Below are 13,889 nucleotides of genomic sequence, written 5' to 3'. Positions count from 1 at the left end.
TATTTTGGATTCTGTCGCTGAGCAGTGATGCGTAGGTTCATAATAAGGAAGAGTCTAAGGTGCCACAGGCTTGTTGCATCCCCGCCCTTAACGACAGCAAGTATGGCACTTTCACTGCTCTCGTGGAGATGGTACAAAAGGCTAAATGAGTACACTTGTTTTGCTTGGCACTGTTTTGACCTCAGGGCGGTAAGAACAGACATAATCGCAGCCCCAACGTGAAATCTCCAAAGCGGCATGTTCATTGGTTGACAGAGCCCTCACATGAGGTTAGAAGCAAGCTAAAAAATTAGGCCTCGAGATGGACCACCCAAGACCTCACGTTCGGTGTACGATCGTCGTCTGGGTCATTCTCCTTACATGCAAAGTTAGATACACGTCCAATTTCGCCAGTTCTTTCTAAACATCATTCAAAAAATTTACTTTGTTCGTGTATCTGTGATTTCCTTCTTTATTTGTGTCCAATTGTTTTTCTACTGGACGTTAGGGTAATCTTTCGAACTGAAAAGAAACGGACTGACAGTAGAAGCTAATGTTTGATTGCTGCTGCGCCGCAGGAGGTGCATGATAGTCACCAGGGTGTGAAGGTTGTAAGCCAGCTGAGAATGATGAAGAAAGAGAAAAGTGTAACTATAATTATTCGTACCTGACATTGCGCTAGTTCAGCAAGCATGTGACAGGAGATTGTTGATAAAAAAAAACATCCCCGTCTTAATATGAGAAGCCTCTCGATATTCGAACCTCCAAGATAACGCCCTTGGAATGTGCTAGTCAAAGCGGTGTGCAGCTTCATCCGCTGCTAATGTTCCATATTTTTATTTATCTTAGCCGTTGTGGGAAGAATATAAATGGGCCTCAACCCAACCGATCTCATCGCAGAGCCATCCTCGTATCGGAGGAGCATACTAGCAAGTTAGGCGAGCACCTCCGGAAAGCTACTCCTCGGAAGTGCGCTTGCTGCGTGTGATCTAAAGCTGTACGCTTACGAAGAATCAAAGGTTGGACGACTCGTTTATGTTCTCCATCTGGTCACTAGATGAGGTAGTAGTTTAAGAAAAGTGTGGTTCTATAACCGTGCTGAACATTCCTAACGAGAGAAAATGTTTTGCTAAAACCTGACGCTGGTCTGTCATAAGTTTTTTTATAAATATACTGCCGTATACTCAAAATGCGATCAGAGTAATGTAGAAGAGAACTTTCTCTTTTTGGGATCATAGAGCACTTTCATGTGGCAACGGAATGAAGGGGAAGACTTGCCTCTTAACGTGACCCGATAAATAGCGGAGTAGATAGCGGTTTGCTTCTAAAGAAGTCTTCGTACGTAGCGCCATGATTTATCTTTTGTTTTCGAGAATTCCATCAAGAATTCTTGAACCAAGATAAGCTACAAGATTTCTAAGAATATCTCCGTCATGGTGAAAGCGTACGTGAGAGTTTTTTTTTTTTCATTTCTCGTTACAGCCAACCATGGGAGGAACGTTTGTCGCACTTGGGTTACTGCTGCTCACCATTCTGGCAACCGTGGCTTCAGGCAATGCAAACTCTACGATATTTCTACTTCCCCCTAACTTTAGAACAACGTTTGGAGAAAACCCTAGCGTATGAAAAAATATTACTGTAAGGCTATTTCAATACAAGGGTTCGTAAATCATCGCGTCTTGACACTTGTAGAGGCATCGTGAAATTGAACTGGCCCAAATGAGTGTGGAAATTCTCCTTTTCCACTGTTTTCGGTGGTGAAGAAGAAGGGCAGGAGGTTCTTCCCTATACAGACAATTTGTTTTCATGAATTTCTTCACAGGCGGTATTTGAAACAATTCAGTTTACTAGGAATTTAGTCTCGGACATATTTACTAGGTAACGTAGACGTCTCATCAGCAGCGATCACTAGTGGTTGAAAAGATCTGAGAGAGAGAGGGAGAGAGAGAAAGCTTGATTCAAAGTCGTTGCTACGGTCAAGGGAGGTGGGGGGCCGGGACACTAGCCTCACCGGAGCCTCCCTTATTCAGGCGGCGGGCAGACCTTGAATTTTGTGGTGTGGTTGGCTAGCCGGACAACACAAATTTGATCCTCCGGGCATGCACTACAGAGCATGGCCTCCCACTGCTCGGCTCGTGGTGATTCATAATGTAGGAGTGGTGCTGGGTTTGACGGTGTGTGGTGGTGCCGAGCATGCCCAAATAATAAGATAATGTGGTCGAGATCTGCGCGTAGTGCGTGCCATGTTTTGCAGCTCGGGGTAGATGTGACGATAGAGGGACGGGGCAGGAATATTGTGCGTCTGTAAGAGCCGCCACGTGGTCCACTGATGCTTTTTGGGAGACTTGTCGGGAAAGGGGCATTTGTGGTGGACTTTAGGGTAGTACGTGAGGATATCGCCATAGATGATCATGCGCTCGCGCGCGTGGCTGCCCCAGGAGGCTATGGACTCGTGATCAGGGGCTTGCGTATGGTGAGGCTGTCCAGAAAACTGCTGGCCGGACGAGAATCGCCCTGCCCGGTGGGCGCTTGCTCTGCCAGTGTCGTGCGCGGCTTCGTTTTCGCTAAGACCTGCGTGGCTCGGAGCCCAGATCAAGGGACCTATAGTGTAAAAATATTTCAAGATGTTTTTTCTCATCTCCTGACGTGAAGCATGCGTCACCGCCGAAGCAAACATTGGACGATGGGTGACCCGCAGAGTGGTTTAAGGAGACCAATCAAATGCTTTCCTCGCTTACAGGAGGTCACTTTTGTTTGCTTTAAAACCGAACAACATTGCCAACACTGAGCAGTTTGTCTTATCTAATTGGCTGATAAGAGGGGAGGAGCACGGCTCAAGTGGAGAGCGATTCGATGGGGCCGAGCCAGAGCACTGAAAATCGATAACCGGACGAAGAGGGTGGTGGGGTCTCTGCGATTGGTCCGCTTTCGCTTACGTAGCTTGCGGTCGCTGGTCGAAAATCACAACGGAATTCACCGGAAGGTTAAGAATGCCGCAAAAAAGGGTCATCAGCAATGAAAAGCTGACTGAGCGAGGTCGCAAACGTGCCGAAGGTGCTCGAAACGTTAGACGGCCATGCAAAAAGTTTTCTTGTACGCAAAAATATCCATGCTCTCCGGCAGGTGCGTGTAGCCAGTGCCTTAGTGATCGGCGACGGCCATCTTTTATTCCTTTCTGAACGGGACAGCCTGCGGCTATTCAGAGAAAAATAGAGTTTTGTTCCGCATATAATGAATCTTTAACGCGTACGCTTCACTTTGACGTGGTGAGTTTTTGCGGTTTTGTGACGTTGCTTGACAGGCAGGTGAAGTGGGGGCAGCCTGAAAACTTTTGAACAAAAGCTGAGCTCTAATAGCGAAAAGGAGTCGAATCACAAATAACTATTTTTCTCTTGCTCTTTGCAGTCATGCATAATCGTGTATTCACGTCATATAGGGTGGCGAGCTACCGCGGTTTTCGTGACGTCGCGTAACAGCCAGGCGAAGTGGGGGTGGTTGAAAAATCTCGTTGAAGAATGGCGGAGGGATGATTGCAGAAATGGAAGAATAAATTTTTGGAATATCTTTACATTATAGCGCCCCAGGAGGAGGCTGCGGCGACGTGCGGGGCGTGGGCCGGTTAGAATGTGGTGTGCTTGGGACTTGATGAGTCCTCTGGTATTGTTACGTGGTCTTGGAATCAGTCATGATGCACAATGCAGTAGTCGATGCATACGCTAGAGCTATAGAAGCCTCCTCGCCTTCTTCAGCATGAATTCAGCGTGTGGCGCTGGTTATTGTGATATTTAGTTTCGAGCCAGCGGCCAGAGCAAGTGCCATGGCCGAGTGGGTCGGGTGGCCCGTTGCGTCGACATAAGCCGCGTGCGAAGCGTCCTTATACCTATTGCCCAGTTGCTAAGCCCTTGCGGTCCGACACTTTCTATTATAGTCGGGGTGCATGTTCTTCGGGAGATGGGGAATCAGGAAAGTGTCGCGAATGTATAGCGGTATGGGGTGCTTGACTGCAGCCTGCGTGAAGCAAGGAATGTTCAGATTACTGAGGACTTGGCCGCGATGAGATGCTCGAGAGTTTTAGGGAGCCCCAACTCAGCCAGCTTTACGTTGGCAGTGTTGGGCGAAAGGTGGAGTGCCTGTTTGTATGCTTTCTTGATGATATCAATCTTGTGTTTCCTCGCATCTCAGAGGCATGGAAGGGCACCACATATAAGATGCAACTGATAATGAAAGCCTAGACTAGCCGAAGAATGCCGTCATTTTTCATACCAGTATGTCGGGTTGCGATACGTGAGATAAGCCGACCTACTTGTGCAGCGTGGTTGCTAAGAAGATGTTGAGTTGCACTATTCTTGAGGTTTTGTTGTATGCGGAGCTCGAGCAGTCCGAGGATAGGAACGCGAGGGATAGGCATGCTGAGTGCAGGCCAAGTAGGTTTCGACGCTGAGTGGCTAGATGATAATTCAGTCTGCCACTAGCGCATTAGCCGGTTCTATTTACCTTTCGAAAACATTATAAAATGCACAAATGGCAAATGGGATGTGTAGAAATGGAACATATGCTACTATATCCGTGTAAGATACTGTCCCTACACTCAGTTCATAGTAAATATACGTTTTCTTCTACATGCCTACCCCACATATGTGCTCTATTTGCATGGTATATATCAGCAATAAATAAAATTCACTGGTTCATTAAAAGTTTATTTCGCACAAATATGGCAGTGGCAGTTGAGTACACATCTTATACATTTTCATTCCCTTCTGCAGTGTTTCCCTATAATTTCTAACGTATCCTGCAGTCGTTCTTATCGCGTTTCTCAAGTTCCTATAGTTAAGCGAACTTTTACTTTGATAGTGTAGAAAATTGCAGTGAAATGCAGAGTTGCCGGACCATTAAATCGCCTGTATGGATTAACCTAAAAGGCCTATTTGTTTAAAAGCTTTTACAACGAAACGATGAAAATAAGAGAAATTATGGGAACTCAACTCTACCCTGTCGGTGGTGCTTGAGTTCTCGACGCACATGTGTTGGTTCATTCCTACAACTTCTCACCATGAGTTTGAACGTACCCTGAGGTCGTTACGTCTAGTAGGCGTCTAAGTTTTAAAAATATTCGGCAATATGGTCCTTGAATTGGAAATACCATTCACTTTACCAGAAGAAGAAGAAGAGAAAGAAGTTTATTTTCCACATGAGTACACTGATGTATACAAAGCAGTGGGTATGGCAGGGTAAAAGATGCATAACGGCAGCTTCACTAGTAGTGTGGCAATCCTCTACGTCGCAACTGATCGCGTACTAAACAATGCATTCTGATAACTGCCCAATTTCTCAAACATTTTACATACAGTTGTCTGCTTTGCGATGCTCCTAAAATACCCACATATTCTAACAGCAGTCGAAATTAGTTCATCATTCTTTGTAGAAATGAAAGGAGGTCCATTCGAACTCGCTGTAATGGCTTAGCGCCTATGGCGTTGTGTTGCTAACCATGAGATCATGGGATGCAATCCGGGCCGCGGCAGGCTCATATCGATGGGCACAAAATGCATGAACGCCTGCGTGCCGTGCGTTGGCCACACGGTAAAGATCCCCATGTGGTCAAAATTATTCTTTAGTGCCCCATTACGCCTTACCTCGTATTCAGATCATACCTTTCGCTCGTAAAATCACTAAATCAATTTTTAAGCCTAATTTTACATTCTTTCACTTGTTTCTTGATCAAAACCGCATGCCCGGAGTTATGAGAGTATGTTTTCTTTGTTTCTCACCACAGAGGACCCAACTTGTCCGGATATCGACTGCTCCAACAACGTCGCTTGCTTTATTGGGCAAGAGCGCTGCATTTGCTCATGCGGTAAGTAAGGCTCTCTCAGTTATTTCGGTACGTCGCGTATTATTGGCCACGCCTGTTGTGGGTGTTCCGCATCCAGAGATCACACGTATGTCGTCGATCGTGTGCATCTGACCAATAAATCCCGCGAGTATCCCAAAGAGAGTGATGGCCACTTGTAGTGTGCTTAGACAGCAAGAACAATGTCGCGCTGTGTGTTAAAAGAAAACTGTTATAGGGTAGATTGCTGGACGAGTGCCTAATACATGGAAACGTAAATGCAGTACTACAAAAAAGTAAAAAAAGAAAGAGGTGACAGCACAAGTACTTTTGTGGGGCTTTTGCTCTCGCGCTATTTATACTTGTACCATACATTCTAGAGCTGAACTTCGTTCAGCAAGCATGGAAAGGGTACGTTGAAGAAGCATGGGGAAGAGTTCAGCCAGAAGCCCTCCGCGACGACGCAGCAAAGATGTGATCCTGCCTCACATACAAATAACTATTGCCGCTTAGACTGTCGTACCCATTTAGCCCAGTAAATGAACGCTGTTAGGATTGGGGGCTCAATCCCATCGCTCGTAATCAGTTGTCAAGATTGGAGTCGGGCATGTATTAGAAGGTAGCTGGCCCATGCCGTCGTCCAACTTATCCACGCTGAGGACGTTGTTGAAGGGAAGGACTGCTTCTCATCGAGAACGAGGAATATGGATTTATTTACGGTATCTACATCAGGATGTTGCAATTCATCAGTTTAGCATGACTCTGAGAGAAAGTGCACTGAGCAGCCGCACAACAGCGGTCTATAAACACTCGGTCCTCCCTCGATCCCAAGGTGAAGGAAACGTTCAACCCGGCGATGAGCCGCCTCTTCGCGAGGGATTGCACACATACACACACACAGGTTCAGGGTCCTCCCCCCCTCCGCCCCCCCCCCCCCCGAGGGCAGAGTGCCTTCGCAGAACACGGAGCTGACCCCCTCAGTGCGGCCGCCGTGGTGTCCATTGTCTTGCTTCTAGAACGGTGCGTGAGAAGGGGTCTTCGTAGTCGTTCCCACGGCAACTCTCCCGCTCATAGCAGATCACGTCCGCGGTGTCGGGTTCAGGCACAAAGCCTGCTTCGTCAAATTCGGCTCCAGCGACGGAGAGTCGAGGACGCGCGTATTGTTCTCCACACACAGTCTACTTAGTGATGCCGTGGCGTCCCAAGAAAAGCTTGCCGCCGCTGTCGCAACTGGCTGGCAAACATTGCACATTGCCACCTCGGCAGGCCATCCCTAACAGCTAAAACTTGCATGTCAGCGGGCCGTTCTTAACAACGCTTACTTGTGTAGTCGCTCAACATTGGGGACATTTCGTATCTTTTAGCGTGATCATTAACTTTTTATTCAACGCCTGTGCACATTCAAGCTTTTGAGAAGCTGCTTCTTGTCGAAGGGTATTTGAGGTAAATAACCGAAACAGCACTAATTTTACCGTGGAATTTATACAGCTCACGAATAATGTAATTACCAGCTATATAGCAGGAAAACTTGAAACGAAATGAAATTTTGTGGTAATGCGGAAAACATTGCAGAGCATGAATGGTTAGAAAGTACACTGCCATGGTATACGAGGGGACGAAAGAGAAACATTGCAATAAACATATTTTGCACAATATTGTAGATGAGGCTATAAATATATTACGATGAGAATATAGCAAAGCATCATCCGTCTTGCACATCCCTCTGAGTTTATTTGCCAGGCTCTCAATTCAAACAACCCAGCCTGTTTGTAGTGGTCAAAGTGTCAGGTCGTTGTAGTCGCGTGCTCCTCTTTTTTTTCAGTGTGCACGCTTTAGTTCCCAGTCTTTTAAGCTCATTCTTTGGTGCCGGCTACAAAACTCCAAAAACGCAAGGTAACCATGTTTGCTTTAAAGGAAGAAGTGATACACTGTGTCGGCCTCTGTTGTGCTCACCGCACCGACAAATTACTTGTGGTTCCTGTATACCACACTAAAATCTTGTCATGTCCTTAATACTGCATTTGTTTATTCCTTTCGCCAGTGGGGGACAAACAGCCTTGTGGGGCTTTCTTAAGCATCCCGTGCACGCAGGGCCGTTCCATCAGCTGTACCAGAAGCCACGGCCGATGCACGTGCAGATGTGTTTTCTAAATGACTCACCCAAGACAGTGTATACATGTCTAATAAAAGGTGTATTGAAATAAAAAATAACAAGCGTGCAATATGTCAATGCAGCAATCTACAGACCTTTCTTCTACGGTATCTTACGCGGATTCCTGAATAACGCAAATTTTATCCCGTGCAGATACTTTTGAACGAAAAACTACCGCTGTCAATGTCTCTGCCTAGGACCATTAAAAAGGTAACGACTGCTACTAGTGCTAAATAAAGAAACATAAAAGTGAAAATTTGCAATTTCTATTGTAAGGAAATGCTTAATGCGCCAGTAAAAATGAGCAAAAAAAAAGACGCGTGGCGATGCTGTCTAGAAGAGCTTGCATCAGCTCGCAATGACGCCAAAATACGCTCAAGCGCATACCTAGATCTCCTGAATGGTTTATTGGTGAAGTGCTAAATTTCTTTGTGAAGCAACAAGAGGATAAGCCCGTAGAAAATGTCCAAAACTTTTTGTGCCAGAAAGTGCCCGAAATGCTACAAGATAGTTTGAAATTTGCGATCACACCGAAGAGCCGACATAAAACATCTAGTGTACGTCTTTAGTTCAGTTGCAGTATTTGAACCACTTTTCGACAGAGCCATGGGCGGTGCTTAAAGTAAGCACCGTGTAAACACACCCCTTCCGCTGAGCCCAACGAGGCTTTTCTTCAAAATCTTCAGGCGTCATTAGTGACAGAAACGTGGGAAGAGGTCCGTCTGAGTGCTTTCTCTAGCCTTCAACTACACGCTGGCGAACGGGTTTAGGGCAACAATAAAGATAAGATGAGAAAAGGAAGGAGGATTTGATGGTGAAGTAGATAGGGGATGAGAGCTGCACAGAATAAAGTTTCTGAGCAAAGCAGTCATTCAAACTTCTGAGCAGCTGCATCTTCGCAGGCGTACCTAGAGGTGAATGCTTTGTAGCCATAAGGCTTTCAACAGCTTTAATATTTTTCCCAGATAGAAGCGCCACTGGAGTATTTGCGCCATGGAGTAGTAGCTCCAGGGCGTGTCTTATTCGCCGCAGCATGGCCTTGACAGAGCCAGCTCAGGATGTCCCAGTGCGCGATCATTGCTTGATCACCCGGCAGTCGGGGGCATGCATTTGATTCTGGGCTCGCATTGCTCGCCTGATGAAATGGCTGGGAAAGGCCAATCGACTGCTATTTAGCCAGCTCCTGCTCGTCCTTGACAATTTGAGCCAGGTAGCTGTGTTTGGTCCTGCAGCTTCTTCAGATCGACGCATGATTGCCTCCTCTGATGGTACATGAACACTACCGCTTCGTTGTATAACAGACTGATCTCACTTATTCTGTCGAGTATCTTTACCCAACTGCTTTTAGTTTTAACCATCATTATTATTCATTTGGTGCGGTCAGTCGCAACGCCAGCATTTTATTTCCGTCACTCTGCATAATAATCAGTCACCTCTGCCTGGTCAGAGGAGCCATGGAATCTGAACTATGCAGACAGTCCTGACGTCGCCTAGCTTTAAGAATTTCTGAAATACCAGGAGTGGGATAACATGAGGACACGCCGGATGTCTCACGTAGCCCACATTGACATGATCGTGTAGTCTGTCTCCGTTGAAGAGAAGTTCGACGCTCGTCGAGTGGCCGAAGCGAGAAAAATCGATTACTTTCAACGTTGAAGGCAGGATCGCTAGAAACCCTTCGTTGCTGATGCCAATGACGAGGCCGTAAACCACACAAGTCCTAGTGAGCCCACCGTGCATGGTGAACGAGCCGAATTTGATCAGTCCTGGTTGTGCTTTTTCAAGGGTGGTGAGTGTCGCTACTTCCACTGGAAATTCATTTCCCTGGTGCTTAAAGCATTGTGGTAATTCATTTAAGAGCCACATAACCAAGGTAGGTGAATCTGCTTATCTAAGTTGTCTAATTTCCGCGGACGTTGAGAACAAATAGGCAGTCGTGTGTAGGCCCTGACGACGTAGGCACTCACGACTTTAGATCTCTTGTACTATTTCTCCTTCGGTCACTGTGAGTTTTGTTGTTGTGAGAGTCCATGGGCTCTCTGCTCGAGAAATTGGTGCGAGACATTTCAATGTCGAAGTGGCAAGCCTTGCACTATAGGCCGGTGGCATAAGTGTAAAGTGATGTTTCACTCAAGAGATGGCACGTCATCGCAAGGAGCTGGCTGCCACGGACATGCAATTGTGGGCACACATGTAGTGAACGTTTTCCACCTTTGCACACATATGAACACGCCGGATATTTCGTTTTTATTTTAAATCAAATACTAGGTGGCGAAAATATGACGGCACCTGAGAATTCGACGTCCGTGTTAGAAAACCACATTCAAATAAAACGACATGTAATCGGAGTGATATATGACACGCTTGTACTTTTCACGACTGGATAGTAAAAGCAGGCCTTACTCTAACTTATATGGTATGTCTTCATGCATGCTAGACGAATCCTTGCCGTGAGAAAGCAGCATATATTGCAGCCTATGCGCTATAATCCATAAACGCTGCCCCTCCTTTTCTCCTACCATGAGCTTCACCCAGCGTGCACATCCTAACCTAGAAGCGTATGAGAACATGTATCTCCGGCAAAACTACCTTCTGCATCAAGTAAATTCAAAATACTTTGGTGCAGAATGCACGAATATTGATTTCGTATTAAGAACCGAAGTATTGTCCACATCGAGTTCATGCAAATCATGCAGTCATATATTGAAGATATTTAGCAATACCACCTGAGGCTTGTACGATCTGCGTTCATACGCCTAGCAGTGCTTACTATAGTACGTTTACAGAGTTTAGAATGCTATGGTCACTTACTTGAAGAACCTCAGCGTTTCGGAAACTAAGTTAAACTGAAGCTACAATTATACATTGAGTCCATGATGCACACATTAACTAGTGCAGAAGGTTAGTGGCACATACTATCAAAGTGAAAGTTACATTGCTTTTAAAGAAAAGACAGCGCCAAGAGAAAATCGGTAAGAGCGTCAAATCGCCAGGGGCACCCTCAGAACTGTCGGCACTGTGCACAAGCACTTCACAAGTTCACAAGGCATTACACAAGCACATGAACAGGGTAAGAAAGCAGAACAGCCTGCATTTTACAATATAAGAAGTGTGAAGAACCAAAACGCCTACTCACTTTCTGCATGAAAGTAAGAAATTAGAGATGCATATTTTTACAGGTGTGAAAAAAGAATGCCTGTCATGTCACACAGTACAATCGTTCACAGGTAACACATTGCATGCAAGATAGAACCATTTGAAATATCGAAAAAAATAATGTGGGTGTATGTACAAATAAATTAGCCTCGCAAATTAGCCTCGCAAATTAGCCTCTAATTACCGTCCTATTTCCCTAACCAGTGTGCCATCAAAATTACTCGAACACATTATATCCACAAACCTAATGACACATCTTGAATCTAACAACTTTTTTTATTCGCACCAGCATGGTTTTAGGAAACACCTTTCATGTGAAACCCAGCTTGCAGAGTTCATACACGATTTGCTCGAATCCATGGATGCCAATCTCCAAATAGATGCTATATTCCTCGATTACTCCAAAGCATTTGATCGGGTCCCACACAATCATTTACTACAAAAACTTTCATCACTAGGAATACCCGTCAACCTAATCCGTTGGATCGAAAATTTTCTTTCAGGTCGCAAGCAGTTCACTTCTACAAATGATAGCCACTCTCCCCTTTCCAATGTAACATCGGGAGTCCCTCAGGGCGCCGGCCTGTCACCACTACTATTCCTAATTTACATGAATGACCTCCCTTGCAATATAAAATCCGAATTACGGCTTTTTGCCGATGATTGCGTCATATACAGAGTGATTAGGTCAACCAGCGATTCATCTCTTCTTCAGTCCGATCTTGACACTGTCTCCTCTTGGTGCGATAAATCCCTCCTCTCCTTAAACATTAACAAATGCAAATCCATGTCTTTCACCAGAAAACGCACCGTGAATCTGCACCAATACAGTATTGGCTCATTTTCCATTGATTCCGCATTATCCTACAGATATCTTGGCCTCCATCTAACACCATCTCTATCATGGGTAACTCACGTTCAAAACATCTGCGCTACAGCCTCTCGCACACTCGGATACCTGCGCCGTAACTTGAAGGCCGCATCCCCCGACATAAAAAAACTAGCATATCTAACATTCATTCGCCCAAAACTTGAATATGCCTCATCCATTTGGCACCCATCACAAGCGTACCTCGCCGCTGACCTTGAAGCCGTGCAGAATCGCGCCGTCCGATTTATATCATCATGCTATTCAGGAAAAACCAGTATTACCGCGCTGAAACACTCCCTGGCCATCCCATCACTCGAGTCACGCCGCATTATATCTCGCCTCTGTCTTCTTCATCATTTCTACTATCACCCACGCACGAGACACGAAAAGCTGCAACCCCCGCACAGGACGTCTAGCCGCCTAAGCCATGACCATAGCATCGCACGCATCAACTGTCGCACCTTAGCTTTAAAGTCATCATTTTTTCCGGACGCGATAGCACTATGGAATGGCCTGCCAAATACCATCGCATCATGCACTAACCGCAAGACATTCCGGGATAAACTAAATGACCATTTTTCATGAGGGCAAAAGGTTCCTGTCATATTCAATTCGGCACTCTGAACAGCTGATTATTTTCTATTTTTACTTCTTTCCCTTGTGATTCCTTTTTCACTGTATTTTTCTCGTGTATTCATTGAGTGTTTCATATATATATATCTATATATTTTCTTTTTTTTCTCGTGTTTCAATCCCGTGAATTTTACTTTGCATTGTATACGCATGACAAGAACATTTTACTGTTACATACTCTTTTTTTGTTATTGTTCTCTTTTGTCAAAAAAAAAAATTTTTTCTCTTTGACTGATTTTGCTCCCCCCTTATGTAATGCCTTCGGGCCTTTAAGGGAAAAAATAAATGAAAATGAAATGAAATATATAATTCAATTTGCTCAAATAAGTGTTTTTGGTGGGTTCCAAATATTTTTGTGAGAAATATTGCTAAGTTGAAAGAAACTAAGCTAATAGTCTAGCAACTTGATCGTTTTGTCATTGATTGCTGTAATTCGTGTGCATGATTGGCCCAAGCATGGAGCGGGCCCTCATGGTGCTATTAGTGATGATGTAGATGAAGGTAATACAATTGATCGTTCAACAACCAGTGTAACTGGCGCTTTCCTGAAGCACTGCCTCCAGATGAAAGGTAAGATGAAAATTTGATGAAGAGATGGTAATATAAGATATCTAATAACGGATATTTCAGTGGCGCGCATGGGGGTTTTGAATACACGTAGACGTAAGTACTCACCAAATGGAGGTTAGAATACCCGCATTCTTTCTTGGAAATAAACACCGATAGCAAATCAGCATTTGCGATCCTGTCGTTCTAGTTTTGTGCTTCCAAAGAACAGACAATTTTCTCCTACATCACATCAAACTGCAAAGTGCAAGGGCGATACGTAGATTCGACATCCTCTTCGGGCACGTTTAGAAAAAGACCCAGCGCACAGCTGTCCGTCAATATATCCGTAACCGTATTCCCGCTCCCAATTGTCGGGCTCTATAAACTACTGTCACAGTAATCATTATCCGCAGCACCGAAACTTTACGGCGACCATTCGTCGACTTGAAGAAATCCAGCGTTGTTCCATTGCAATCTCGATGCACGCGTTTCAGCACAAAGTCAATTTGTACCGACGACAAGGCGCGTCCGCAGGACTTAATTTGCAAGCGGGACCACAGCACTACTCGTCTTTGAACCGGAAAAATATAGCGTGGCGGCTCAATTCCTGAGGCCACGTAGCTGGTGGTCTCTTGCAAAGCCGTACATCCAAGGGTAAGGTATTATTGTGATAGTATATATATGGACACTCCAGGCGCATTTCCGCCGTCGCCGTGAGG

The 13,889-nt window shown here is 45.2% G+C and overlaps 1 long non-coding RNA gene across 1 annotated transcript; it reads left to right on the top strand.

Annotated features, from left to right (window-relative positions):
• Positions 1-907: 907 nt before the first annotated feature.
• Positions 908-8,014, top strand: LOC135897189 (uncharacterized). Its single transcript, XR_010562956.2, has 4 exons — positions 908-998; positions 1,462-1,531; positions 5,753-5,833; positions 7,851-8,014. It is a non-coding gene; the product is annotated as an uncharacterized lncRNA (long non-coding RNA).
• The last annotated feature ends 5,875 nt before the right edge of the window (positions 8,015-13,889 follow it).

The sequence above is a fragment of the Dermacentor albipictus genome, chromosome 7 (genome assembly GCF_038994185.2).
Source record: "Dermacentor albipictus isolate Rhodes 1998 colony chromosome 7, USDA_Dalb.pri_finalv2, whole genome shotgun sequence".
Lineage (NCBI taxonomy): Eukaryota > Metazoa > Arthropoda > Arachnida > Ixodida > Ixodidae > Dermacentor > Dermacentor albipictus.
This window is presented reverse-complemented; position numbering and strand designations above follow the sequence as displayed.